The 26,801-nt window shown below is 29.9% G+C and overlaps 1 protein-coding gene across 1 annotated transcript in view; it reads right to left on the reverse strand.

The window, feature by feature from the left end:
* The window catches only part of LOC113376137 (G-box-binding factor-like), a 242,375-nt gene that overhangs the window by 174,360 nt on the left and 41,214 nt on the right, over window positions 1-26,801 (reverse strand). The window lies entirely within an intron of this gene.

The raw sequence follows: 26,801 nt of genomic DNA on the forward strand, positions 1-26,801 counted from the left end.
ATTATAGTAGGGTAGAGCGGGGCTAGTTGAGCATAGGGGCAAGTTGAGCAATCGAAATATCTCGAAAACTATTCACCGTTCGTTTAGGCATTATATGGCGAAAAGATAGAGGTTTGGGAGAAATAAACATCCCGCGATCGCTAGTGGCCGCTGGACAAATGAGTGAGGCTCACGGGCGTTTTGTTTATTTTGAGACAAAAAGTAAAAACGTAATTCATCACGAGTTTTCCGTCTGGTTTAGTCAAATGTTATTTATTTTAATCAGGTAAATGTTATTCTTTCATATAATTATACTTAATTATAGTACTTTTAAGATGCACAGAGATTCTGGGTATAATTCTCACGGTTTTTTTATAAACTCACTTTTATTTTGAAGTTCCGAGTTGGGGTTAGTTGAGCATAGTTGCTAAATTTGTACTGTCACTAAGGCAATTACCTTTAACTTCTAGAAATTAATTATTATTTTTATGATTTAAGCTAAGTCTATGAGTAATAATATAAAGAAATAATGATTTTAAACAAAAATACTGAATATAATAGTAAAAAAATTCCTAAGATACGATATTGTTTTGTTGATTCTACTTTTCGTTAATTATTCAAAGCAAATTATTATAAGTTTTGTTTTCTCTGTCAATAAAGACTATAAATATAGAACTGGTTATTAAAAACTTATTTTATTTCATCACTAATCGACATTGAACCTATGATTTCATTATACTTTCTTAGTGCTCAACTTGCCCCACCTATGGGGTACATTGAGCATACTTGACTTTTTGCATTTAAACAGCTGTAGCTTTTAAATTTTACTTATTACCAAAAAATAGTATTAACACTTTTGTTAAGCGATAAACAACACATCCAGTAAGCCGCTTAGCAATTTATTGAGACTTTTCATTAAGGAGCTACATCCGTTTAAGTAAAAATTTGCTCAACTAGCCCCGCCCTACCCTAGTGTATATTATATATAAAATATTATGAAGTATTTAATGGTAACGATAAATACTAATAAAATGATTATATCATCATATCTTACAAAAGTTTCAATTCCGAAATACGACCCTTTCCGAATTGAAGTCTCTTATCACGGCGGCGTCGTATACATCGGATATGCGGTATATCCACTGCACACACATCAACTTGTATATCAACACAAACAAACAGGAAGGAACGGGGTTCAATTTCCCTAATGCAACCACCTCTCGGAATTTCAAATACGCGAAGTTGACACAATCATGCACAACATGCACTGCCGATGCAAGTAGAGATGCAACATAAGCAGAACCGATCGCAGAGGAAGAATTTTCAGTTCAAAATAGGATAGGAAAGTCAGATCTACTAATTATAAATATGGATTATAAATTTTAATGAAATATTGAAACATTACTGCTTATATGCTCAAATAAAATCACACAAGATATTTTGAATTTAATCTGCATTGTCAAAAATTTAATAAATTCATTAGGGTAGGGCTGAGTACAAAGCTCTAATTTGACTTTTAGAAACCAAACCAACTACATCAAAATAAATAACACATATCAAAGAAACAATTATCTTCCTATGTTCAGTGAAATTCCCAAGCTATTCACGAATATGTGTACGAGCAATTTTTTTAAAAAAAAAATATTTTCGGAGATACCGCTGTTTGACCTTGATAATTTTCTTCTTTTTTCTTTTTTTTGCAAAATTTTAAAGGCGTTTTTCTCAAAACTGTTTTTTACATTACGATGCCCACGATTTCTCGTCTTTTACTGAACCGATTTAATTAGAATTATCGGAGAATTTTCATTATAGATTCCTCTCCAAATTTTAAGTTTAACTAATTTTAAAAAAATCGAGGAAATAAAAAAATGATAAGAATCTTTGAATCTGATCTTTTTCTCAGTCACCATTAGTATATACGATTGTGACACCATTCTAGATCAATAATTTTTTTTTTCATTTCGGATTACAAGGAGGGTTGCAATCGTGAGCATGGTCACGTGTCACCTTTTTAAGACTCGCCACTTCAACCACTGCTATTTTTTAAAATTATTGACTTTATTTTGCCTTAATTTTTATTTTGTACTCTTGTAACGTTAATAAAGACATTATAAAACAGAGGATAGTATCAAAATTAATTGCCTTTTTTATGATGATTTGAAAATGACATAGAATTAATGTAAAGAATTACTAGAATAGACAATATTACACAAGAATAGACAATATGTTTTTACAAATTGTTACGCATTGCTTCGTTTTTTAAGTCAAATTATTATGTTTTATTTTGAAAATGCTATTGAACAAATCTACTAAATATTTTGTCAAATTACAATCTCCCTGGAAAAAAGTTAGATGGCAGACCCCTTATATGTTAGATACTGGACCGTTAATTTTGAAAGTGATGTAAAGTCAGTCAACTTAAAAAAAAAAGTTATCAATTCGTGTTGAATTCAATCTATATTTTTTATATACAAACGTCGATATTTAAATTATTAAAAAATACGATGTTTAGTGTACAACTTAAAAATCTACCGGTAAATGAATTTACATAGTCATTAAATATGAAAGTGCTGTAAGTCTAATTGACCATTGTGCACAAGTTTTTTCTTAATTAGTGTTTTTATTAAATGCAACCCAAAACAATTGCCCTATCTCTATGTGATAATTTTTTATTATTCAATTTTCTGTAATAGTGATGAATTTTAATTGTAACAGCAATGCCGGGTAAGTAGTAAGTTTCCAAGTGTGAATAGCCACTAGAGAACACTTAAAAATGACGATAAACAATTGACGATCACTACTGCTTGATATCAGGCTGGGTATAAAAACCGTGATTTCAGAGCGAGTACGTGCACAAATTAAACCTATAAATTTATTACCTACACATCCAGAAAAACCGGTAAAATTTGAAAAAAAAAAACAAATCGCCCTAGCTTCGTTGTACTAAAATGTCAATCATATTAATTAAAAGCTGAGCTTAATTTATCCATGCTCGTAATTTTAACTTTAAATTTTCAAACAAAGGTCGATTGAAGATAAATATATTTTAAGTCATATTTGATTTTTCAGAATTAGGTTAACCGATTTTGACAGTTGTCTAATTTTGAAAATGGTGTAAGTCCATTCATAGCCTATAAATATATATGGTAGCCTGATTCGCTTAAAACTAATTGATATAATTAAATTGAATATAGATAAAATAATAGAGATATTGGTATACTTTACATAATAATTTCTTGAAATAAGAGAAGAAGTAAGTCTCCACCACTTTCTAAACAAACGATCTATATTTATTATCTCTTGTTGAAACCTCTCTCATTTGACCTGCGGTATGGATATGTTTCATTTTCCATTACAAACTTGAAAATTTAAAAATGTTGAGAATATTTATTCCTTGGTTTTTCCGAATGCCTAATCTGGGTCTGCCTACCAAGAAATGTGAGTTTCTAGTGTGGCACGTCGGAATTCTATATGGGTTTTGTTGGTAATCCGACTAGTGTTTCAGACATGGCTGAGATGTTAGAATAGAACACATTTCGCACTCGGTGACAACTCACCTGACGTATAAGCTAATATATGCACGATAAATGTGCAGATCCAGCAAAATGATAGGTAGATATGCACACTCTTACCTGTGCACCCTGGGCGGCGATGTTTTGTGTACTTAACAGATATGAACTGATTCGCAGTTGCTTCTGTGTCAACTATTTCGTTTGGCTTTCATGATCAAGAGCGAACTTTGCACGGGAAAACTTTTATTTGCGTTGCTAATTGAGATTCGATTAACAGATAACTTATTGACGATTTCTTCGAGTTATTCCAAGTGATGGAAAATTCGAGAATTGCGAACTACTTGAAATTATTCATCCTTAATGTTTAGTATGTGCTGATGTCAGGTAAGTACACATTTATTTACCTATACATAACTATTTATATTTACTCTACTTATTTATTCTATTACGCTTGACGTTGTAAATATAATTTCACATTCGCAGTATTATTACACTTTATAAAACTTTTGCAAACAATTGCTATTTATAAGGTAAATTTATAATTTTTCATCAATGACTTACATTATCTTAAACTTTTGCTCAATTCAATAAAAAATGATTTCATAATTTTACAGATCGTAAATATAGATACAAATTTACTTATTGTTTAAAAAATACATTGCCATATAAAAAAATTATATGTTCGATATATATATATATATATATATATATATATACCAGTCCCTCAATAAATTTACATTAAAATGACTTTTTCATACTATAATATTGCACCCTAAGGAAAGTAATACAGCTCAAAATTTTTGAGATGTTACTTTTGGTGCGCTTCAATTTCTAATAGATTAATCTTGAATCCATAAAATTGTCATGAGCTAAATTTTTACTAAATAAGCCGAATTTTTGTTTTAAAGAAAGAATAGGAGAATAAAAAATCTGTAACTATAAGCCTATATATGCAAATGCAAAACAAAAAATTCTCTTTGAACAATTTTTTTCGTTATAATGAATTATGTAGTCTACCAACCGCCTATAATGTTGGTTTCATACTTCTGTGTATGAAAATGTTATTTAAGATTGCAAAGCCTAGTAGAGGTTATAAGTATTGATGTTGGTTGACTTGACAATATTAAAGAATTAACATTAATGCGTCACCACCTCACAAAAAAAGCCATAATTTTCTGGTAAAATATAAAAAATGTGGAATGTGATCTGAAAGTTACGTGAGCTTATAGAGGGTTAAATTAAATACAAAAAGAGAAATGACAAGTCAAAATAGAGCAAAGTTCGGTTCAATATGCAATGAAGTATAAATAGAACTTTTAAATACAAAACACAATACAAAAAAGCTATCGAATGTGTTAAAATAATTACTTTTGATCTAAAAAATCAATCTGTATTTAATTGATTTTTTTTTCAATTTACCTTACTGCGCAATTTTACTTTAGTGACTTGTGCCACTTTTCTGCGGGGCTGCGATATTTATCTTGTATTTTCTTTTGTTCGCATTAAGTTATGCTTTTTGTGTAAAATTTAACAATAAATAATATAGGCATTATATATGTTAAATATTTAAGTCGCATATGTTTGTACGTAATTCATATAGTCATTAAAATCGCGTGCAATTTCGAAAGCCAATTATAAAATATAAACAATAAAGAACGAAGTAAATTTGAGTACAAAAATTACTTTGCATAAAATAAATATAAGAGAAATTTGGAAGAATTAAAAATGAATCACAATTTTAATTTGCCAACATCTATGTATTCAGGGACATTGTTCAAGTCCCTTTAAATATGGAATAGCATTATATAGACACACACACATATATATATATATATATATATATATATATATATACATAATAATATTCTATCTACGAAAACATAATCAATAAACCAGCATCGTACAATTTTCTATGCATCTAAACTCTCATATATGTATACAATTGCATCGCAATGCACAGAGCGCAGCGCAAATACACAAGTACAAACTCCGTTTGTACAAACTGTCGTAGCTTGCATTATGCGAACGTCGACGGGGATGAGACTTATAGTAGATTTACAACCCGCAGTCGGGTGTTCCATTCGAGACAGGGGATGGGCAAAACCACCCCTTTTCTACCCATCACGATAAGACATCGCGCGGCGTGCTACCACACAACGTATTCTCTTATATAATAGATGCTGGAAACTCGGTACTTTGACGAATGCACATGTAGAACCATGGATACATATATACATATGGATATATATATATATATATATATATATATATATATACATACACGCACATATATTACGGTGACAGATCTATAGTAAAGGTATGGCAAATATGCACAGGGAGACTTCTGGCTCGTGAATCGCCATAAAAAGTGTAGAAGGATAAAACTGAGAAAAAGTTCCATGAAAAGTCATACTTGATCTTACCCGAGATCTTACTTCTGTCTTTAAGCTACATTTCAATTCAAAATATTTTCAGGTAATATAAAATGCATTTGCATTGTCTTCAACTTGCATAGTTTATTTTATAGAATTTTTGATTTAAGTGACTTTTTATCTTATGATAAAGTTTTTACCCAAGTCTATATATAGCAGTAATGATTTTTTAATGCTTGTTACATTTTTTTTTTACTATTGATTAATAGAAAACTAGTATTTTAAGTCATTTCTCGAATAGATTGTGCGAATTAGGAAATCAAACATCATTGAATAGTTTGCTAAAGTCCAATGGTTTAGCAAAAGAATGAAGGAATTCTGGTAAATGTGCTCTATGTTCCTTGTGAGAATCTGGTAAGAATCGCATGAGAAATTGTAGAAACTAATAAGAATCTCGTTCGAATATAATAATAATATAAAAAGACGTCGACCAGAATTTAATAAAAATCTAACAAAAATATAGCGAGAATCAGTATTTCTGGCAAGAATCTACTAAGATTTTAATAATATTCATATGGTCAGAGAAAAAAGCTTATAAGATTTGGAGTAGATTCTAGTGAGAATCTAATGGGAATGTAATGAGGTTCCAGTAAATATCTAATCAGATTTTTTAAAATATGATTTTTCTTCCAATAAGAATCAATCCACAATGTTTATTAGTAATATAAAATGATTCTGGTGAGTGTGCAATCATATTTTAGTGAAAATATAGTAGAAATCTTATAAGAATCTCGTAAAAACTTTATAAAAATCTTATGAGTAACTAGTACCAACCTAATAACAATATAGTCGGAATCAAAAATTATTCTGATAAGAATATGATGGAAATTTGCTAGAAATATTATAAAAATTATGAAACTTATAAGAATCTAGTTAAGATCTGGTTGGGCTCTAGTAAGTTTCAGGTCAACCCCTTATTAGAATCTAGTTAGCATCTATTTAGAATCTATTTAAAATTGAAAATTATAGCCATCATCAGCTACAAATTATTTAATAAGTGTACATATGTATGAAAGTTTGAATTATTTCTAGGAATTGTGGATAATTGACAGATAAATATTAATTATATAAAAATATTTTTTAATAGTATGCAAAGTCTTTGTACGATAATATTTCATTCATTAGTTTAAAATAAAATATGACTATTTAACCCAAAAATAAAATTAAAGAAGAATTTTATTTGTAAAACAACAGTACTTGAACTAATACTATGGTATTATAATATAACTTTAAAATATTTTTTAAAATATATAACTCAAATATTATATTATAGTTCAAGGAAGGGCAATTGTAAAAATATATCGCACAATTCCAATAATAAACATCAGACTAAAAAAGAATTTTCTACGAATAGTCGTATTAAAATACAGATGCCGTATTATATATTTACATAACCGATTTTTTGTACAAATAATACGATGGACGCTTCAAATGACTGAGTCTGATTGCGAATGACCTACATGCGACCCATTTATTAAGAGTACATATATAGGATCAGTAAAATTTTCTGTGATAGGTAGAAATAAAGTGCTTTAAGGATGAGCGGTATTTAATTTATAAATTCGACATTATATTCTATATAAATATTAGTATTCAAAGTTTATTGTGTATAGATTAGTATTCAAAATTTATTGTATATAAATCTCTTTGTAAATTAATTGGTGGCAATATGATTCATATCAGATGCCATTACAATAAATAAATAAAAAAAGGATGAGCGGTAAAACAGACACAAAGTTTAAAATTTTAATTGTAAATTAAGACAAAAAACTTAAGTATCCGGATACCATTGAGGTATTAAACCTCATGCATACCCAGAATTTACTTATTTGTTTGCAACTTTTTTCATTTTTTATCAAGTAATAAGTAGACCAATACATTTATAATTAAGGCTAGAAAGTAAGTGTTAATTTAATGCAAAATTATTTTAGTAGTATGCGGGAAACTGGGTACGGTTGTGCCAGAGTAGTAGCTAAACTATACTGATTTTGAGAAAGGGTTCAGAGGATGAACGATGATGTATGTTTGTATGAACAAGTTCACATTAGAAGAAAAAATAAGAGTTATTTGTATATATTATATATTCCGTAGGAATGACGCTGCTATACGAGCCAGTAAAATGCTCAAGTAATTGTTGCCCAAAATATTTACAGATTTTTCAAACATTATCGATAAAAATGGAAAATTACAATTTGAAATATAAAACTAAAATCCACAATAATAAATGAAATTTATCAATAATTTAACTCAGAGTGCTAAATATTAGTGCAAAATTTGTCACATTACATGTCGTCTATAGACGACGTTCGTACACACAGTCCATCGAGCGGATGTCGTCTATAGTATAAAAATACCTCTTATATTCATTGAAATTGTTACTGATGCTTAAAAATTTTAGTTTATCTTGAAAAATAATACCTTGTTAGGACCATTATTTATACCTAATCTTCGACCCATATGATATATATCTATGCATTAGACAATTTCTGCCTCTCATCTGAAAAGGGCCTTACGGCCGGAGTTTTGAAGGTAATTCTCTCCGCATTATACACAATCAGGCGAGACGTCGCTTTCTATCCATATCTAGTCGACTCGAAACAAACATACGCCGACTGATACAAAGACATCAAAGCTCACTTAGATGTCGAATGTAAACACGGCTCGATTCTCTGCTATGTGTATTTCACCGCTCTGCCGAAAATTCACATGGGCGAATAACATAGAGGTGCACGGTGGAGACTCGACGACTCAAAAGCGAATGATCGGCCGGGGCGCGCGCAATCCGTAGCACTAGCACCGTACTAGCACCGTACTAGCACCGTTCGGACGAAATGAGTGTGCGGTTATTAGAAAGAAAACAATGTGTGTATTGTTCTAGGAAATATGTGCTGTCTACAAAGGCGTCCGGTGTAAAAGAAATATACATTCATATTACTGTAGGTATACAATTTTGGGCAACGTAAATAAATAAAAAAACTTGCAAGGAGGTTGTTTCTGCGAAATTTCTTACTAAACAAGTAGTTAACCCGTTTGAAAGTATATGTATGGAAAATATTTCTGCATGATGAAGATCACATTACCAAAATTATGTGTAAAATTCTAGCAACATATGTGGATTATATTCTATGCATTATAATCTTGGCAGTAAAGCATACTCGGTAAATTGATTTCTTGCAGAAAGATGCATTTTTACACTAATTTATAACCTAAATAAAACAATTTTCTATATTTGAAGCAATATATACAGTAGTACCCGCATTGCGAGCAACTCGTCATACGATTTTTTGGAGATAGGAGCCGCCTAAGAAGCGGCTCATTTGTTTTGTCATACGAGCAACATTCGAGATATGAGCCGCCAAAGGAGCAATTTGTTGCTTTGTCACACAAGCAAAATTCGAGATACTTATGGGGGTGCGAATGAAATAAGTTTATCTAATATCAATTGTAAAAAGGATTTTCGTATGTAAAGTCGCATTTAACTAAGACACAAATATTTATAGTGCAGTATTTTTAAGATAGAACTTCCAATCCATTGAAGTTGGCTAAAAATCACACCGAAAAAGATGCGACTGGTCGAGCATCAAAATTGTTCGACAAAACATGCCTATCTCGTTTTCGCAATACTATTATAAGTTGAAAAAAAATAATGCTCATTGTATAGTTTTTTACGCAAAATCTAGTATAATGATAATTTAGTCATTTTTGATTTGCTAATTTGTTATGTTTTTGCACAATATGCGCTAGTATTTAATGGTGTTGTCGGGTCGGAACGCGCCGGAACGTCGTTATACTAGTTATAATAATTATAATTTAACTAATTTTTATTAACTGTTTCTATTATTGTAATAAACATACATATATGTGCTCAAAATGGGTTTTGTAATAGTTTTTGTTTCTTTCCTTTTCGAACGGAACCGGCCAAGAACAAACATGAGAACATTTGGTTGGTTTTTATGGTTTTTAAATGTTAGCGTTCCGGCAAAAAAAAAATATTAGCATAACACCACTGCTAGTATTTAATCTTAGCAATAAAGCTTCATTAATTTTTATTATCAAAAAAACACTGTGCTAGAAACAATTAATAGCATTAAATATAATTGTATAGAAAAAATGGCTTCGAGATATGAGCAATTCGAGCGTCGTTGCGAAACCTTGCTTTTAAATTATTGTAAGGCCTTTAGCTGGATTTATGTCCTTTATCAACATCTTTTGTATAAAAACAGCACATATCTATAATGTGGACATCCTCACCATCCTCATATTTTTCAATAATTACACGCATGAATTCATGAGACATAGACCTTTTCTTTGGACCCATGGTTATAAAATTAAATAATATTTCGTAAATGTATAAAGAGCAAAAAAAACGTGAATAATCAATATTAATAACTGTACAATCACAATTATTGTATAGAAAATTTCAAAACGTTAAAATAATCTTCGATATATTTGCGTTGGAAAATTGTTACTACAGAATTAAAATTAATAAATAATTGAAATAAGTTATAAAAAAATTACTATCATAAAACATTGTTACAAGTGACAATTTTCATTCTGTTATTAACATTTTTTAAGAAAACTCGTATTTGCTTAAAGTTCGTATCTCAAAGCATACGCTTCTTTGGCGGCTCGTATCTCAAAACACTGATACATCAAGTTACTCGTAAGTCGCTGTACCACTGTATATACATTACGTGTGTGTATTTCTATATATTATGTGTGTGCGTATAAATATGGTCTACAAAAAATATTACCCCAGGTTGTTGTGTAAAACATTAATTATGCATTCGAAAATAGTAAATCATATCTGTACGGCAGTGCCCGGCGCGCAAAGAAGAGCAATCAACGCGACACTCATGGTGCTAAGTGATATAAGAACGTAGAAACAAGGTAGTATGTGTGCAATATAGTACCCTCATAGTCATTACCATATGCGACCGATTTGCATTTAGAGACACAGGAGTCCAGAATATAAATATGTAAATGCAATAATTAATAAGCCTTTCTAGTAGACGACATCAGGGAGGGCACATTAATAAAAGCATGCTGATTACGAATTAATAAGCGAGCTAGTAATTATTTTACAATCAGGACTTTTGAGAAAAAAATTGTGGGCTTTAGAAAATAATAAAATTGGAATCTAAATTTTGGATAGGACAGAGCGTGGCAAAAAGGTGTAATTTGACTTTGAGCAATTATGTTGTGAAAATCAATGCAATTAGGGGGAAGTCCCCAAGTGCCGGACACCTAAGGTTTTTTATAAATAATTCAAAAAATATTTTACGAAATGTTTATTAAATTATGACTTATGTTAGATAACAAAGTTAGAAATCAAACTAAATTAACAAAAACGCAATTTTTGCTAAACCATAATTAATACTATCAATCAAACTTTGGTAACAAAACATGTGATTTTACAAAGTGGCACCTACTACCGGGCATTTCAAAATAACCAGCATTGAACATTCATGTAGCCATCTCCACACTCTGGAATATCTGCACGTTTGTGTTTGATGAATATTCTTAGATATTGCATAAAAAATCACTAATTATACACCCTTTTGGCTGGGCCACACCGATGCTCTCAGCTGGAGCATTCATCATAAGATTTTCATTGTTTGATTAGAAAATACAAAAAATGGGAGTATGTAGTGACCGTTAGCACTCATGCAGAACAAAATTAAATAATTCGAATAAATTACGTCCATTCTCACAAGAAATATCAATATGTTTACTTCCGGCGCTAAGGGACGACTTAGTGTCCGGTGCTAAGGGACAGACAATTTTGTTCATTTGATTGTGAAAAATTCTAACTTTACTTGTTTTTGAGATATCGGTGATGGACCTTTTTACCCGCGGACCTTTAAGAAACACCCCCCACCCCTATATATTATTTTAAATATTTATTTTTTTATTTATTGTTGAAATGCAGGGCATCATAGAGGGCACAACATCATATTAATAGGAGATTATTCCATACGTTTCAACGCAAAATTCTTTGTTTAAAATTGAATTGTAGATCCACTGACAATGATGTAAAATTGTACTTTACAAATTTACATTCTTTTTGTTTACTTGATGTTATGCCCTCCAAGAATTTGTTCACACACTCATTCAGTAATGAGAAGCTCAATACTAGTAAGCAAAACAATTTCAAAACCATTCAACATACATTATCCTAAAAAACAAAACTCAAAGAAAAACTCATGCCAAATTAAGAACAATCAAAACTAACACATACAACATCGATTCAAGTGCCATTTTCTTACCCAGCACTGACGTTGACACGCCAACGCATCGTTAGGAAAATCCGGATACTGAAAGAAAAATATCACTGTACCTCTAATTTTTATCATAATTCATCACATAATAATAATAGAGACAGGAATATACTATCATATAATTTTAATAAAAAAAAAACCTTCTTGGTCGCAAACACAACCGGTTTGCCATTACTTCAATTTTAATTGTTTCCGCACTTCATAGGGGCGCCACCAATTGTAGACCATATCACCCCTAGGAGGTTGTCCATGGATAAAGTGAGCTTTAAAGGGAAAGAGGAAGGGTTGACAAAGAATAACAAAATATTACGGCGGGAGGGGGGTTTCAAGTAAAATACCACGTGTATTTATTTATCTGAAATTTTTCAAAAAAAAAAAAATTCACGATTTTTTTGTTTATACTAAAAATACACGTAATGTGTGGGGGAGGGAAGTAATTTTAATATCACCATGTATCACCAAGGACGAGGTAGGTCCAAAACTCCTTAAAAATCGCATACGTAATTGATGGACGTCCCCTAAGTATAATTATAGGTAAGATTGTGCAAATATATAATATAAAAAATAAACATGATTAATTGGAATAAATAAGATTTTCAACTAACCGCAAATATATTTCCCCAAAAATATATAATAAAAAACTATTAAACGTTTGAAATACGTGTATTATAGAAAGAGAATCAGTTCTTTAAAAAGAGTGATGGACTTGGGCACAGTAGACCCTCTGTTGAGCGCGGAAAACACTAAAACAGGGTGAAGTACATTTGTTCTGTGTTTAGAACCCCATGAGAAAGATTACACAAAGATCAGTAATTGCATTCATCTATTCTACAAGATCAGTTTCTAAAAATAGTTAATTACTCAAAATAATACATTTCAGATTTTAATAACCGTGGTGGCAGGTCCGAAACGCTAACTGTAAACGCTAACTAACTCCGTGTCGCTCTTAGAAACAAGGCAAGCTGTGATTCTTTGATTGTCACAAATTTGCACGCATCGTTTGTTACGGACTTAAGCATGTCCCATCAGAGCACATAAATGTCAGGATACAATGTTCTACGGCGCGTGTGTTTATATATATAACAAGCGGACGAAAGGGCCCGGAGTCCGTACGAGAGCGAAGATCTATAAGAACGTTTAAGGGAAGGTGGTCGAAAATGATCATGGAGGAAAAATACAACAAAATGTACACCCATAACACCCTTTATTTATTCTACACCTTTTCGGTCTTAAAAGGTCTTAGAAAAATTTTTTTTTAGACAAAATTTATTATTTGCATTTACACGAAACTATAATTTGCTTATACCTACAATAACATTTTTATTGTTTTACTGTCGAAGTACAACACTACAAAATGCTTGTTACAGTTACGAATTCTTAGTAGTCTATGTCTATGATGGAAATACGTAGATCAGATTAGAATTCCCCGTTTTATGATCAAAACTAAATTTTATGTGTGTATAAGATGTATAAGAACCTTTAAGGGAATGTGGTCGAAAATGATCCATGGAGGCAAAATACAACGAAATGTACACCAATCCCCAGTTATTCATTTTACACCTTTTCGATCGTACACGGTTTTAGAAAAAAAAATTCTACAAAATTTATTATTTTTGCATTTACACAAAATTATGAACACTAAACTATAAATTATTTACACCTACATTTTCAATGTTTTACTGTCAAAGTACAACACTACAAAATGTATGTTACAGTTACCAATTCTTAGTAGTAGTTTATAAAGTAAATTTATTCAAGATGAGCAAATAACAGAATTTATTATAGAATTAAATTAATATTCTAATAATTTATGAAATGTGTTTGATATTAGGTTTATTTATTTGTAGTTCAATATGTTTGTTATGCATCATATCAAAAACTGACAAAAAGGGCTTTTTTATAATGATTTTCCTTTAGCACAATTTTTCCATATAATATGAAAGTTTTCCAGTTACACGGTTTTTTTATGAAGCCTTTTACCGTATAAACCAGGGGATAAGTGTATTTATCACAATTTCAATCGCGTATTTTGACATTTTTAATATACAGCAAAACCCTCTTAAGGCGATTTAAAAGAAAACCGGACCAAAAACTCGACTAATTTGAAAAAGCGTATTACGCGGGATGGAGACTATAGTCAACCCTCTGATAAAGCTGTGAGTGCATACCGTAATATGAAAACCGTGCTATAAGATACTCAAATTTAACGTACAATTCAGCGTTCTAAAACACATCATTTGCACCATGTTATATGGATACCAATAAATACAAAAGATATAAAAAATTATAAATTGTTTTATACAAATATATATTATTTTTTATTGAATTGAATAGTTGAATTTGGATTAGGTATGATAGAAAGATATTTTAATTGAATAGAAAAACTTATATAAGGGTATGTTAAAAATGAAACATAATATAAACTAAAGAAAGTTTTCTAACAAAATTTTTTCATAGATTTTTTTTTAGAAAGGCGAAGCTTTTACACCACTAAAACCAACGTCGTACACAGCTATGTTATAAAAACTAGCATTTTTATTTAAACATATTGTAAAAGATGAAATAGCCGATAATAAAACTTATATCGAAGCCTATTATAATATTTAGTTACTAGAGTCATTCAAAGGTTGCGCCGAAGGAACTTTTGGATAAAAAGCGCGTTTTATGAGTACCACGTTATTGAAGGGCTGATCTAGAAGTTAGACCACTTTAATTATACAAATTTACTTTGAGTTTTTGATGAAGTTTTCAGATTTTAACCAGTTAACTGTGGCGCGCTCATTAAACTTTGTTTTAAAGTAAGAACTATTCATTTTATACTAATATAGTCTCAAAACATTCTAAATATTTTGAAATTTGAGTATATGTTTTGTTTTTTTTTCTTTAAAAAAAATGCATTTTAATTAGCTAATTGTCATCATACAAAATTTTGCTACTTCTGCATGAATCACAGTTAACTGGTTAATAGATACGGGAAAAAAATTAAATTTGCCTTATTTTATAGCAATATTCATCAAACTGAGGTAAATGATTTATAAAAATATTTTTTTAAATTTAAATTTAACAGAAAAAACTAAAATCATAAGTACTGGTTGTTATTTTTGAGTGAGTGTAACATTTCAAAATTCGTGCAGAACAATAAATAATTCATAATAAGAATATACTAAATGGAGCAAATTTTCAGTACGCCTATTACTACTATGGAGACAAAGATATAGATTTAGAAATCTATATTTTCTTTCAGAATAGACTACCTAGTCTATTGTGTAAATATATCCTTTTGCGCCACTTTCCCCTACGTACCTAAGTACACAAGAAACCTGGCGTTTGCCGCATCGGATAACCACCTCGACTCACCTCCGCCGTTGTATAAACGTTATTTTGTTATTTACAATCGGCAATGTTACTGCCGAAGCAAACTTTAAACGCAAAATTTATGCAAACGGTATAAAATAATTCAATGCTTTCTAAGCAGATAAAATTATACAAGTATTACTTGCTTCATAGCTTATGGATCATCAAGAGATGTAAATTATAGTCATCTCATACCTCTGTACATGTGGAAATGTCGCAAACTGTGCTGGAAAACGATAATTGAGAATACATCAGTCGTTTTTTTAATCTGGACTGTTTCATTCAGAAAATTATTGTGTATCAAAGCATTTATTAATTAGTTTTTTTATCTATGCTGGCATTGAATTCCAGGAGCAGTGTGCCAATTAGAGCTAATTATTTCTACATTGGTAATCAATATTACGTTTACGCATTGCAGTTAACGTTTATTTTGTGCAACACAGATTTAAATTATCTGCTGAATGTGATTATGCATTAATTTGCAATTACTGGCAATCAAATACGCAAGTAATAGAAAGTGTTTTGTTACGTCCGCGATTGAGGAATAATGCTACGTATGAAGTAACAAAAATGTAAAGAAACACATAATTATGCAACTTATAAAGATAAGGTGTATCTATTAAACAAGGAAATTTCTTATGAACAACTAGTTCTCAGGTATTTCCGCGACACTTCGAAAGTAAATGCAATGACAACAAAGTGAGTACATATTTTATGTATCACATAGTGCAAATATAGAAAATGAATGTTGTAGTCGGATTATTTCATCACAAATGAAAATAAATTTAGAAAAAGTCTATTGGTCATAGATACAACAACAAATCAACTAATGGTAATTATTGCTACTAAGGAAACATTGGATGATTAGTGTACACCTAATATGTTGATCTTTGAGTGCCAAAAATAGAAAATACGCTAAAAATTTATTTTATTTTTACTTTAGATATAATATACATTGATATCAATTCAATGCCTTGAATAACAAAATACTCCTATTTTGAGTGCAGAAGATTACACATTAATCTCCAAGGATAGTTGAAACTAACTCATTGTGAGAAGTTTGATCTTCATAAATTTAATAAATGGTTAAATAGCAATATCAGGTATAAAATAGAATATTTGATATGAAAGAAAGAAGTTTTGATTCATGGAAAATTAAAAAAAACAGGTTTGCTCTTAATAAATATACGCCATCTTTCATGCCGCCCTTATGTAAGAAGAAATAAATACATATGAGAATCTCAAAGAAAAATTATTTATATTGAATTAAAACTAATTTTGCATTTTGATAGTATGTCAGTAAAATAATAAATGCCTAATCAAGATTTTCTATTTAACACATTTATTCTCGTTCACTACTTTTCTAATGTCATCTAAGTAAGCTCATCTCTTGTATGCCTTCTTTCCAATGATTGTTCCTCTAATTGTTCCATTTATAAAAAATAAAAAAGTCGTTATATATACAAAATGATTATAAAACTAGTGGTGCATGGCATTCTGCCTTAAGGCAAATTGCTAGAACTTCCCATACCAAAGTATGCCAAAATGTTCAGAAACCTTTGAAACGTAAAGATATGCAAAAATTTTCTTTTTCGATTTGTTTGCGACTATTACAACTTACCCCACGGAAAGTTAATTATTGACTATCCCTGTTTTACGATTTAAGAATAACCTAAGCTCATTACTTACATCATCATTGGGTTCTTGACGCGTTGACAAGAGATGTTCTCGAACCATTTGAAGATGTAAAATCATTTCAGACAGCGTGCGTTCCTTTTCTTGAAGACTGCCGGCCGAACTGAGAGCATGATGCATGGCCGCTTCTCGACCATCCCTGGTAAAACAAAAAATATTAAAATCATAAATAATACATGTGTAAATAATCGAATCTTAAGATATATTATACATATTACTATATTATACATATAGTAAATAGATATTAACGTGGTATATTGCGATCCGCTATCATAGACCCCCAAATTATTTTTTCGCTGTCGTGTACCCCCTGAGCCCTGTGTGTGCCCTCTGGACCACTTTGGAAATCACTGATTTAGATGAATATAAAAATAGTTTAATCACTGCACACAACATGCCTCAAATTTTCATTACATTCTATTCTCCCCAGTGGAGTCATCAAAATCAACAAGTATCATTATATCATATCACAAAGCTTATATTAATATTTGCTTAGATTGCGATTGACAAACCAAATGTAATGACATTTGTAGTCATTAAATATTTTAACAAAGCCCATGTCGTATTTGCGTATATGTCGAGCACATGTGTTATGATAGGGCGCGCGCAAGCAAATCGGCCTATTTGCTTGGACCCCAGGCAAGGGATTGCGCGGGTATTATAAACCCTAGAAATCAATATAACAGAAAATAAATATATTTTGAACTGTAAGGTTATTTTGATATATTATTAAAGTTTCTATTATTTAGTTAATAAAGTTTTTACCATTTATTTTAAATTAATTTAGTTTTTGTTATGGGCCAGGGTTAACATTAGATAGATACAAATATGAAATCAATATAATAAAAAAAATCTTATTTATTTGGGACTGGTTATAGATTGTAGCTTGATAATTTTCTTGGTGTTTTTACTATTTAGTTGATAATGTCTTTACTATTTTTTATTATTTTAAATTAACTTAGTTTTCATAATGTTTTAGAATTAACAAAGAAAGTTCTAACAATTAGTAAAGTTGTAATTTAGTTACCATTTAGTGCAATTTAACTTGTAATCAGTTAACTATGGCGCCCTCATTGAACAGTGTGCAACGATTTGTGCAGTTAATATAATGCCATAACGAGTATATTCGTCATTCCTAGAAAAAGCTGCACTAGCAAGATATCGGATGAGAATGATGGATTGATTTAAAAAAAAAATGAAAATTTAAATACCAAGTTTTATTCTTTGGTTAATATAAGTAAATATTACATACGCATCAAACTAAGAACGAAATAAAATCAATAAAACATTATGCATATAGAAGAATGTAAATTAATGCTGTGAAGTGATAAGAACTTCCAAAATTTTAGGGTCTAACATGTTATAAATATACGATAAGTGATATAATTATGAAAATTCATTAAGGTTCGAATATTTAGCTGCAATAATAGTACATATATTCATCGTAAGGATTTATGTCTTCTGATCAGTGTCTCATACTGATCACCGTTGACGTGTGCTTTTAAATAAAATATATTTTTAGAACAATAGGAATGAAGGGTGTTTGAATTAATAAAATTGCATACACTATAAGTTTATTTAAAAAATATCAATTGGAAATCTCATTGATTAGTTTCAAATGAAAAGCTCAATTTTTAATTTTCGAAATAAAAAGCTTAAAATATTTTTAAAAAACCTAATTTAAATTTTTATTAAGTTCGTTTATTTATACGTATCGAAAAGTTCTTCAACATGATTTACGGTAATATGCTACTTACAACTACATATTTTATAACGTCATAGCTTCAAAATATTCTAAGGATCTCAAAAGTTGGAAATATGTTTTGTTTTTCAAAAAAAAATATAAATAGGCATGATCACTGTTTTATGCGCATGACGAGTATACTCGTCAGTACAGAAAATTCCGCCACTGCTCCATGACGAGTATAAATCACAGTTAACTGGTTATATATGCACCTTTTGTTGCTTTTGCTTAACAAATTCGAGAAAATGCATTAAACTTATTATAAAGAAAATTATAAAAAAAACATTAAAAAAAATGAAATTGACTCATATGAGCAAATTTAACATATGTCCAATCTTCATTGAAATTGGTAGAAAAAATGATATGCTGTGTTTCAGATATAAATCCTAACTTAAAAAACGCACAAGCTTCAAAAAAAAAAATGTTATCATATATGCATCTTTCTAATGTGTCATTTATAACACCTACGTAAAATTGGGTTTTATGTGTAAAACGCCTGATCATACAGCAAATGCATAGCATTTTGACAGTTTTTAATACCAATTTATATGAAAAAAGAATTGTAACATACTGTTGCCGCAACATTTCTATTTCATCTGAGAATTGGGCCCATAACCTTGTCATGAAAAAAAAAAATGAAAAGCTTAATGCAACATATTTTTAATAAGAACAAATTCACATATTATATTAATATATATACATCAAATAAAAATAAAATTGTCTATACATATTCACAAAGAAAAACCATCCCCCTGAATAATAAGTTAACACAAACAGACACCGGCAAATGTTTGTGCCGTTGCATTATTAATGTTCTGTCCTCCTCGACCGACCGTTTCATTTGTGTTTATCGAAATTCGATATTTATGGCAATGGGGATTCTGGTGCGCTCTGTGTAAATGGAATCGTATATCGTAATTCAACTATAATATTAATATATACGCTTTTTATTATGTCCGCGACAGTTTCCGACTACTGGTCAAATTGTGACTCCGCTCGGAGACCGATCGACCGTCGCCGTCGTAAGGGTTGACCATTCTTAGGAGTATTTAATGCATAGAAATGCTCGAATGAAGATGAAGTAGAATGAAATTTGAGACTTTTTTGAGATCAATAGATAAAAACTCACATTGATTATACATATTTTTACCCCTACTTTCAAATATTTTTGTTAAAAAATACTTAATTCTACTTGTTTTTTAGATATCGGTTGTGGACATTTTTACCCGCGGACCTTTAAGCGCCGCTCTATCTTATATGTAATTGTATTAATTAAATTTAATTTATTTAACACATTTCATTTGAATTTGTATTATAAAAATGGATTTAAAAGCACAAGTCAACATAACGGTGATCAATAAAAGCACAATAGATTACATATATGTATACGATGCATTACTAAAAGCGCGGGTCATTTTTCCAAACTTTGATGAATTTTTATAAATAAAATTTTTTCTTACTTGATTGATTTGATTGATTGATTTGATTTCTTACTTGTAGTGTAATATATGATTATTTTTTTATCAATTATTTTCTACTAATTACAATTATTCCTTCATCCTATATTCTCCCATATACAAATATGTGAGTGTTTCATGATTCCAAAGGCACGGACTCGTGAGTTCGAACCCCGCTCTGGACAACCTGATAACGTGCAGCATAGATGTCATTATCACTTGAAAAAAAAATTGAAAAAATATGTTTTTAATTAAAAATAGTCCATTTCGGGCGGTGTAAAATGGCAATGGGAAACCTCTCACACTATTCTTCCCTGAATCGAGTCGGAGATTAGCTCAGCCATTGTATTGATATCTATTTTTTATTTATTTTTTTGATTATTTTTTTAAACCAGTTAACAACTTAAGAGTCCTGTAAAATATTGCGTTGTTTTTATGCAATTTTAAGTCTAATTTTATTACGTAAATTATTATTATTACAAATTATGTCATAGTGCTGACTTTTTTATTGATGCAGCCATGCCAAGTGAGAGTAATTTTCACTTGAAAAGATATTGTTATCTATATTTTCAAGTGAAAACCAATGTCACTACCGCTTAATATCAGGCTGTTTGGAACCTCTGATTCAGGTTCAGTCGTTCTAACGACTTACCTACGAGCGAACTTTTCTGATTTTTCATGTTGGATTTTTTCCATATTCCCAATATAATATCGAAAATGAATTTCAATGCATTATTGTTTATTATATAATTTAGTAATTGTATTTGTATCAATTAGACAGATGTGCAAAGACTCTTATCAAGCTATGGTATTTATTTATATCAATTTAAGTAAAGGGTTAAAAAAACATCTTGTAGTAATCTTTCGTACCCGGTCGAAATGATGTCCTGAAATCTTATTTTTTTATTTATTAAATTATGTTCATCTAGAATACTGTAACTCATCCAGAAAAATTATCTGGTGTATAGAAGTAAATATTTTACCTAATACATAATTAATCTAATTTATTGAACAATCGTTATAAATTTAATTTTGCCTAAGTATATTAGCTAATTAATAATAATTAGTAAATTCGCTTTCAGGTTTGATTCTGTGAAAAAATATATTTGTACTTATTTATCTATGAAGTCCTAATTAGACCCAGTCGAAGAAAAAGCAAACAGCAGTACATCTTGCACTCTGTACCCAACTATAAGAATTGTTATCTGATTTTTTGTAAAAAATTGAGAAAGGTGTTTACTTTATAAATGCAATTTTAAGGATTTTCCAAACCGAACTAAAACTCTTCAGCTTTAAAAAGCTCTAGCAAACTCAAATATCAAGTATAGTTTGATATAATATATCCAATTTTTAAAAGCTCAGAAAAAAGACGAGTGATAAAGTATTAGTTACATTAGTTACTGCTTTTTACAAAAATAAGTATCGAAATAAATATATTGATTACTTAATTTTCGTAGAAAACTTTAACACTCAAAGTAAGTTTAACATGTAGTTCAACCATAATATAGTGTATATTGTCAAATTTTGTGACTTTTTCCCGAACAAATTTCCAACCGTTGTTCCTTTATCCAGACAGAAAGATATCCCATCGTCCAAACTCGGCGTGATTCTTTTTCCGACTATAGAGTAGCGTCAAGCAATTTGCAGTACATATGCGAAGTACGAAACTGTACTGAATAATTCACATATTAAGAGACATAGGCGATCCGGATGGCCGGCACGTATGGCTGTGATTGCACATGCATATTTAACTAGGTTATAGAATACCACATACCGCCAACTGTGATTCCTGCACAAGTCACAGGATTACGCTTTTGATACTCTTTATATTCAGCGAGGTCGCGACAAATTTCACCTCATTGCAAGGGTATAACGACCCTTTTGTTGAGAGAAAGATGGCAGAAAATGGAACTTTACTAGATATGGTTATGAGAAAAAATTAGATCACATCATTATTGGGAAAAGGACGCCTTCTGCACGGCACCATCGAAGGAAAAGTACGACCAAAAGATAGAAATTTAATAATAAGAAAAATGCAGATGTTGGATGACATACGCAAGAAATAAAAACACAGAAAACGTACAGAAACAATGAAGAAACAGAAACTTTGGAAGTAAAAAGTGATATTTCGCTAAGAGCGTCGTCTATAGACGGCATCCGCTTGATGATCTGTATGTACGAGTTCAGTTTTCTTATAAATGTAATTTTCAACATTTACGTACATTTGAATCTAATTAAGAATTAAGAATCTAATGAAAATCTTCTAGGAATTTTATAAGAATTCTGTCGGGATCTTAGGAGAATCTAGTTAGAATCTAGTCAGTTTTAGAGTAAAAACTTTGTTAGAATCTATTTAAAATCTACTTAAAAGTTTAAAATTATAGCCATCATTAGCTGCTATATTTAATAAGAGGGCGCCCAGCAACCACGTGAAGTTTTAAGGGAAAGGGGGTTTGACAAAAAATCACAAAATATCACGTGGGGAAGGGAGAGGTATAATTAAATAACACGTGTATTTATTTTTAACTGAATTTTTTGCAAAAAAATCCAAACATTTTCAAAAAAAAAATACATTTTTTTCTCGTAGCTACAAATACATGTGATGTTTGATGAGTCGAAGGGGGGGCTAATTTTGAATACCACCACGTACCACCAAGGGGGTATATTATATTTAATATACCACTATTTCCTTCGTTGTTTAACCCTTTCACTACGAAACTTTTCAGGGAAGTGACACAGCCTTTAAGGGAAGTGACTCAAATATTAGTTACACAATTTTTTAATTTACAGATTTTTTAATTATTATCAATACAAATATTCAATTCATTATACACACTAATAACTAATAATCATGGGCGTCCAATAATCACGTGAAGATTTTTTGAGTTTTTTTGTACCTTCCTCCCCCTTGGTGATACTCATCAAAATTATTCCCCCCGTCCCCCACAAAACATCACTTGTATTTTAGTTAGAAAAAAATTGTAAAACTTTTGATTTTTTTTGAAAATGTTTGGATTTTAAAAAAATCAGGTAAAAAATAAATACACGTTATATCTCACTATACTTTCCCCCCCCAAAATGATATTTCGTGATTTTTTGTCAAATCCCCTCTCCCTCTAAAAACCTCCCGTAATTAATGGATGCCCCAATATATGTACACCAAACCCTTGTAGTTTCAATTTACTTTTACAATTTATTTTATTGTAATCCTTCTGTATCTATTTTTTTTCTTAGATAAATTTCATAATGTAGTATGAATTATTGTTATAGAGTCTGCATACTATGGACCATTAGATAATTGCTGATTCTACTAGTGTATACAAACCAGCAAGTACTCATTTACACACATCAACTCCAAAAGTGATAATATTTAAAATTATCGTTTCAATTAAAAAATATAAAATTTCATCATACAATAACGTATGGCGCATTTAATATAGACTACATCTGATTACATCAATATTAAATCATACACAAGGTCTGAAAGTTTGTGATAAAATAAAAATACTGCTTGGATACAATTCTAATAATACTGATAATATGATAACTAAATTAATGACATTGCGCCAATATTAACAACTATCCTTTAAAATATGAGAAAAAAACATAGATAAGAAAGTTCAAAAAGTCTACTGCAAATAATTTACATGTTGCACTGAATGTCACGTAAACTACGAACAGGACCGAAATGACATAGTAGACTCATGCCCAAAAGGAGTAGAAAAAATTACATATATAAATACATAAATTAATCACATAATATGCTTATTATGTGGAAAAAACTTCCAAAATTTAAGGCATCTGTTCACCAAAAAAAATTTGTCCTAGTAGCTTTAATTTTAGACGTAGGGCATCAAAATTAAATCATTATATCCATTATATCAATACATTATTTTACTAATTTACTAAATATCACTATATTAAATTCATTTTTACACAAAAACAATAGTTTCAAGATTATTGCCTGAAACTGAAGCAAATGCGGCCCTGCTTCTGTGAGACAAAAAAATCAAAAATTTATCTAAACAATTATTCCATATGCAGATAACGCAGCAAGTTAGTATGATACAAAATTGCAATAAAAATCAGACACGTGTAGTAATTTTGTTTCGTATCTGAGGTCAACTGAAAAAATATTTTTTGCGAATTTAGAAAATATTTTTTCCTATATTTAGACGGAATTTAGTTTAATGCAGAATATCATATTAGTCATAAAAAGTATGAATTATTATCTATAAAGTATCTTATATAAAATCGACCTTGGAGTACAAGTAGAAATTTTATTTCTTATTTGAGGTCAACTAAAAAATATTTTCACGAATTTAGAAAAAAAAATCGCTATTTAAATGGAATATATTTAACAAATTTTACATTAATGAAAATCTAATAAGAATTTAGGTAGAATCTAATAAGACTTTAGGTAGAATCTGATAAGTTTCTGGTCATAATCTAATAAGATTTTAATATAATTCAAATAAGATTCTAGTAAAGTTGTAATAAGATTCCGTTAAGAATCTAATATTTTAACAATATTGATAAGATTTTGGTAAGAACCCAATAAGGATGCAATGAGATTCTGATGAAAATTTAATATTTTTTTATAAAAATCTAATATGATTCTGGCAAGAATACAAATCTACTAGAAATTCTTTACGAAATCTGTCGGATTCTTGTAAGAATCTAATTGAAAACTAATCAGTTTCAACCTTGTTAAAATCAAGTTAGCATTTATTTAGAATCTACTTAAAAATGTGGAGAATATCTTATTAGTCACAAAAAGAATAAATAATAATTTAAAAAATCCGGTCAGCTATATACTTTTATTGTATTTCTAAAGGCTAATTTAGATATTAACGTCCTTGTTATGATTTCTAATCAAATATAATTTTAATCAAATTAATTTGCTGGAAGAACATGCAAAGATAAAAATATATAAGCGATTTTGAATTTTGAAATTCAAATTTTTGATTGTAACTACTTTTACAGATATCTTAGGAACTTTACAAATGAAATTATATAATAATACATACAAATTAGAAATGAAAGCTCATTTCACTGTATAATTAAATATTTAATTTTTCTAGAATTGAATATACTATTATATTAAAATAACATCAATAAAAATATTTATAGTGAAGCAGTTGTATTATTTTTAATTTAATTTGGCCGTAATATTATTCGCAATAGTACTTAATTCAGTGATTTCCAACATTTTTTAAACCGCACCCGTGCTCTAATTAAAAAAATCGTTGCGCCCCCTTTAATTTTTTGACAATTTAATTTTATAAGTACTCTATTGATATTATCAGACTACAAATTAATATGCGATATTATGTAAAAATATGCATAAAACTAATTATTTTTTATTTATTTGTTTAATATAATTATTTTGGGTTATTTTCGAAAATCGTATTCTAAAAACAGATATACGCGTCCCCCTGAGAACAGCCTGTCGTCCCCCTGATGGAGCGCGCCCCACAGGTTGAAAACCGTTGACTTAACTGTTAGTGAAAAAGTTTATTTTAGAGCTCGCACTTGACTACTTATTATTTTATTTATTTCATTAAAATGTCAATCAAAACACAGTAAAGTCTTATAAGTTATTTTAACCCTTTCCACTCGGATGCCGCAAATTAATTGCCAAGTTCTTGCTACATGAACCTATTTGTATTATTACTGTTATTTTTGAATTCAAATTCGACGCGTATGTATGATATGATAACATTTACGAGGATAATTTATTACATCCATTGAGAATATTTGAAAAGTTTGATAATAACTAATGGGCCGTATCTCTCGGTCCTTTCTCTTCGATCTCTCATTTAGTTCTGATAGCGACAGGTTTTCGGGTTCATAGAATTATCGTAAAAAAGCGCATCGCGCCGACTCGAGACTCTTTTGTTGAATTCAATTCTCACCATCAAAAGTAACTGTTCACATTCTTCGGATCGGGATAGAGATGCAAAAAGGGCATACCGATATCGAAATTATATCGATTTTAATTATTATCAGAAATAACTAATTACTGGTCATCTTATCCTCCTTTTTCCTTCGCATTTGTTATATGCGTGATAGTTGATGTTTTATTTAATAAAGATGATATGACATGTTGATACGTGCAAAATTTTGATATTTTGTAAAAAAATGTTTAATGATTTTTTTTTTGGCCTTTGTTATAGCATTAGGCACTTCAACATTATTTTTAATTATTTGAAATTTTTTAATTTAATTTTATTTACATTTTTACATCATTTAGAACATTTTAATATCTTGTTCTAAAGTATTGGAGGTACAATTTCTTAATATATCATTTTTTAACGCAATACAGGGGTTCGACCCGAGTACCT

Source organism: Ctenocephalides felis, unplaced genomic scaffold, assembly GCF_003426905.1.
Source record: "Ctenocephalides felis isolate EL2017-DRISC unplaced genomic scaffold, ASM342690v1 CF-g0.4_SCAFFOLD_01886, whole genome shotgun sequence".
Taxonomy (NCBI): domain Eukaryota; kingdom Metazoa; phylum Arthropoda; class Insecta; order Siphonaptera; family Pulicidae; genus Ctenocephalides; species Ctenocephalides felis.